The sequence below is a fragment of the Amblyomma maculatum genome, chromosome 3 (assembly GCF_055883805.1).
Source record: "Amblyomma maculatum isolate TAMU_Amacu chromosome 3, ASM5588380v1, whole genome shotgun sequence".
NCBI classification, from domain to species: domain Eukaryota; kingdom Metazoa; phylum Arthropoda; class Arachnida; order Ixodida; family Ixodidae; genus Amblyomma; species Amblyomma maculatum.
Genome location: NC_139346.1, coordinates 104338705 through 104344201, shown reverse-complemented (window position 1 = coordinate 104344201; position 5497 = coordinate 104338705). Strand labels below are relative to the sequence as shown.

Below are 5497 nucleotides of genomic sequence, written 5' to 3'. Positions count from 1 at the left end.
TAGCAGTGATATACACATACAAGGGGCTCTTTTGCCACAACAGGTTACGGTTTGGCATCGCATCAGCGCTAGCGATATTGCAACGAAAGATTGAATCGGTGCTGCAAGGACTAACAGGGAGTCAGGCTTATATAGACGATGTCCTGGTAGCCGAGAGCAGCGATGCTGATAACGCAAACCTGCAAGCGGTGCTACAGAGTTTCCGCGAGAATGGTATCAAACTTCGTTCCGACAAGTGCAAGTTCGGTGAACAATCAGTGACGTATCTTGGCCATCGTAATGATGGTGAAGGACTACACCCGCTCGAGAAGCACGTGGATGCAATCAGGCTAGCCCCTGGACCGCGAAATGTTGCCGAGGTGCGATCCTTTGTGGGAATGGTTACATTTTACAAGTTTTTGCCAAATCTTTCCATTATGCTTGCACCCCTGTACAGCCTTCTTGAAAAAGGTGCAGAATGGCTTTGACACGAAAAGAAGACGCGGCATTTAGGAAGGCCAAGGATGCTTTGTGTTCAGCCCAGTGCTAACGTGCTTTAATCTGCAGCTGGAGTTGACGTTGGAATGCGATGTTTCACCTTACGGTGTCGGTGCTGTCCTTTTTTATTGAATAAATGGTGAAGACAGGTCAATTGGTTTCCGGTCACGGACGCTCACCTCAGCTGAGATAAACTACTCCCAAATTAAGCGAGAGGCTTTAGCCCTGGTGTTTGGCGTGACACGGTTTCGCGATTATCTGCTGGGACGTTAGTTCACGCTTGTAACAGACCGCCGCCTCTTGCTAGGTCTACTCCGACAGGATCGTCAAACGTCTGTAATGGCTGCCGCCGGAATTCAGCGCTGGGCGCTTTTGCTAGGGGCATACAATACAAGCTCATTTGTAAACCTGGCAAACAGATGCTAATTTCTGACGCTCTAAGCCGTTTGCCTCAATCGCTGAAGGAGCCGCAAGCGGAAACAGAAGATCTGTCGGAAATGGTGCTTATAATGGACGAATGGGACCAACCAGCGGTTTCCCACTAAGAGATTCAAGCGCTCGCAGCAGCTGACGGGTTTTTGCAAGAGATATGCAGGTACGTGACGGATGGCCCTCAGTCGTAGAAGGTGACAGCCGGGAAGTGGCGGAATTCCGGAAAAGGAGACATGAGTTGTCTGTGCAGAAGGGGCTGTTGTACTGGCGGCATCGTGTGGTGATATCAAGTGCGGCGCGTGAGAAACTGTTGAAGATGCTACACGAGTCTTAACAGGGTGCGTCTACCATGAAGACAAGGGCGAGGGCTAAGTTTTGGTGGCCCGGTTTAGATCAAGGTATTTATAGATTGGTCTCGGATTGTCGAAACTGCTACCTAGGAATCCTGTCAGCTGGCCGATCTCGAAAGAGGTGGTCACGGCTGCATGCCGACTACGCAGGGCCTATTGGAAACAATTAAGATGTTGGTAATTGTAGATGCACACAGCAATTGGATAGAAGCCATTCCAGTATCTCGAGCAACCGCTAAAGCCACTGCCGATTGCATGAGAACCTTGTTTAGCAGGTTTGGATTGCCCCGCACCATAGTTACCCACAACGGTACACCCTTTACTGGTTCAGAGTTTGCGGTATTCCTTCGGAAAAATGGAATCGAGCATATTCGTACCCCGCCTTATCACCCCAGACCAATGGTCTTGCAGAACGGGCAGTAAGAACAGTCAAGAAGGACTTGAAGAAAATTCCGGGCGTGGAGTTGACAACTGCTCTGGCGAGAATTCTTTGTAACTACAGAAATTCGCCACTATCTTTATGCTCGATCTACTCCATCCGAATTGCTTCTGGGATACCGTTTGCATACAAAATTAAATATATGTCTTCCTCCCAGGAACTACGAAATGCCCAAGCATCCAGAGACTGCTTCAGCCAGTTGGTACTTAAGCCAGGGAGACGCCGTCTATGTGCGCAACTACGGCGTAGGAGAAAAGTGGACACCAGGCAAAGTGAAATCGACAAGTGGTGCCCGTCTAGTCACTGTGGCTACTGAGGACAGGGTCGTTCGACGTCATGTCGACCAGATCCGAAAACGCCCATCAGACACCGACGGAAGCAGAGAAGTATCAAGTCCTGCAGAATCTCCCCCTACGACCCTACGACCTTAGAGGCCCCGACAGACGAGGCTCACGACCTTCCCGAAGGGCCTGTTCCTTAGCTACGCCGGTCTACAAGAACCAGAAAGCCAGTAGAGCGCTACGGCTATTAGGGGAAGGAAATGCTGCAGACAACAATGCTTCAGATAACCAGCGCATGCGTCGATGGTCCCTCTTTCCTTCTGCCCCTTCTTTCTTTTCTTCTCTATATATTTCCGAGCCGGAAATAAAGCATCGACTTTTCGCTCTGCGAATCTGCTTGGTTATCATCGCGTAGCTGCCGGCCTGTGGCCGTTAGGACGCAAGCAGGCTCCAAATTCGAAACCACTGCCGCGTGGTGCTAATCAGCTTCTGATATCTCTTTGCGTGATTGTGCGTAACATAAATCGCTGCGCGCAATACAAGAATCGAGCTAAGATGATCGGGATACAGAACAGTATGACGACCGTTCGTGCATGCTTCGAGGCCTGTACGTACAACTCAGTAATTTCAAGCCATTTTTCGCTTTCCTCCAGCATTGTATTGCCATACATATATTGTTACGTTAGGCGGTGCATGCACTTATATGTGCATAAGAAGGAAAAAGAAGAATCTCGGTAGTTTTTGGCGAAGACGACGACGACGTTCGAGCAGTGTCGGCTGGTGCCTGCGGGAAAGGCCTGTTTTGTGAAAGCCTTGTCTCCCGTCTCCGCTCTCTGAAAACTCAAGCTGAACTACCCCCGTAACATCTTGGTGGAGGTGCGGGGTAGTTCAGCTTGAGGTTCAGAGAGCGGAGACGGGAGACAAGGCTTTCACACAACAGGCCTTTCCTGCAGGCACTAGCCAACACTGCTCGAACGTCGTCGTCGTCTTATCCAAAAACTACCGAGATTCTTCTTTTTCCTTCTTATGCGCATATAAGTGCATGCACCGCCTAACTTAACAATTGTTATGTTGTGCATGCTGGGTACCGGGAGTATAGCTGGAAAGCGTTCCGCGAGAAAAATAAAAAACCCTCGTTCGTGAAGGACCCGAACTGTGAAAAGGACTCGTGGCTTTATCGCGAATCGCTGCTCGCGGACTGAAGCGGAGCAGCGGAAATCACTGTGGTAGGGTCACATCACACCGAATCGCGAAAGCGCTTCGCGACTTGGTTCGCCGTGTGAATCACCGGACGGCACTTTAAAAAAGCTTACTTTTTTAAAGTACACAGCAGTGCAATCAGTGACAAAATAAGTTGTTCACAAAGACACATCGAGCTCTTCACCAATTGCAGAGATCGATGACTGCACAAACAATTTCAGCGGCTGCAAGGAGTGATGGGTACAGCGTAGCCATGTCCACAAACACGAAATGAACTCGACTGCAAAGGTTACAGACGCCTCTTAACACTGCAGCCGATAGAGTCGGCACGGCACCACTCCCGTCCTTGCGCAAGTGCCCAAAAGCTGAAATCCTGTCACAAGAGCTCATTTGTCGGTGCTTAACACTTGAATCGCATATTGAGAGATGCTTCCAATGGACTACAGCACTAAAGCTTTGCACCCACTCACAGTACACACCCGATGGCCCGACGCTCGACCGGTGCATCTTTCGCCGCCATGAGATTGAGCACCCCCGGCGACATGGTTACCAGCAGAGCCACAATGATGTCATGTGAATAAGCCCTATATTTCAAATATAGCGCGGCGAGGAACAATACCTACCCATTAAAATGTCGCAAGAACACAGTTGTGAAGAAATATAGGCCAAGGAAACTGAACGGTTGGTTTGTATTTCAGCAATCTCGCGCTTCAAAGGGCAAACACGCCCGGCCTCTCTGTACTTGTTTTATTCGGCATGCAAGTTTTGAATATTGCAGGACACATTTATGAACATACTAATAGGAATGCTCCAAACATCCGAGTTGTAAAAAAACTCAGCTTTCGAAGTTTGTCCTGCGCTATCCTGACTACTGTAAAAAAAAAAGACAGCTGAGTGCATTTTTGAAAGTAACTGGCAAAAATAAATTCAAGCCTACAGAGGAAGGACCTGCGGATAAATTGATTGTTACGGTGCGGTCCTAGAGTATCGAAAAAAAAAAGAACCTTTTCAGAAACTCTCCGAATCTGCCCATATTTCCGGCAAGGGCTTCTTTTCGTGCAAAAACAGCAAGTAAAAATTGCATTCCACGCGCGTGTCTTGTCGTATATTTTTTCGACGCTTATAACTGGGAATATAGACGATTTTAGTTTCGATGCCTCGACGTAGCCATCTTAGTTTGATGGCGGCGCCCCGTATGAGCCTAACTGGGAAAGTCCGCTCCGGCTCCTATTGACGCCATCTTGGGATGTGCTGTGCGTGTTGATGCTGCGATGCGGCAGTGTAAAAGTGCTGTTTCGTAGTGCTCGCGAAAGTATGCTACATTGTGTGTTGTCGGAGTGCGCCAGAAAACTGTTTACCATCCATTTAGCATGGTGGCAGCTGTTGGAAACAGCACTAGTGGCCGGGGCAACTGTGAATTGGTCTGCGCTCTGCTTCTACAGGCCGAACTCGTCAAAGTTAACTGTGAGGATATCTGTAAATTTTCACTTATATTTTATAGTCGCAATGGCAACTGTACACATAAGCACAAAGCGAATAAACCGTATGGGCAGCTATCGAATACGGAATAGAGATACCGCGAAAGATGCTTTCCAACCATCGCCGCATTAATTTAACTTTCAGTGCGACCCGTTTTATGAGGTGTATTTCCTCTCGACAGGGCATATTTACATTCGATGTTGCGCTGCTTTCATTTCTCATTAAAAGCACGGGCAGCGTTCACCGCGGTTACGCCGCTACTGCTGCTATCGCGTACCGAGCTTGGCGAATGCATGCGTCTGTGGTGCGCCGGCGGCCTAGTGCGAAAAGCATACGATAGAGCTGTCCTGCTTCAACAATGTATACTTTCAAGTTAAACCACAGTTCAAGAACAGCGTATAAAAGAAGTAGTGTCTAAAGTATCATCGTTCAACTTTTTTATGCAGCCTTGGCGTATGCGCGCAGCAGCATTGTATTCCCATCCCGTCGTAGCAGCATCGTTTGCACTACGTATTGTTGAGCAAAACGTCTGAAAACGTGCGCTCTCAGCTGCACCATGAACGAAAACGACAGCAGCGCTTACGAAGGCGACGCCGCCCGCTGGCGCTGCGGAAGACGGCACTGCAGCCGAGCGCTACTTCCTAGTCGTCGCTAGGACTAAAATGTTTCCCATCGAAGGCACATCCGACGACACTTTGTAATCGCTCAGCGTTAGAGTAAATAGTGTCGTTGAACTGCCGCTTGCATTGTATCAGCAAAGTAAAAATGTAAATGCCGGTGACGCCTTAGCAGTGGTGCCAGCGTGCAGACGATGAGCCACGCGCCGCACCAGCGGCAGC

The 5497-nt window shown here is 49.0% G+C and overlaps 1 pseudogene; it reads left to right on the top strand.

Annotated features, from left to right (window-relative positions):
- The first annotated feature begins 974 nt into the window (after positions 1-974).
- LOC146195466 (uncharacterized) lies at positions 975-2230 on the top strand (annotated as a pseudogene).
- Positions 2231-5497: the final 3267 nt, after the last annotated feature.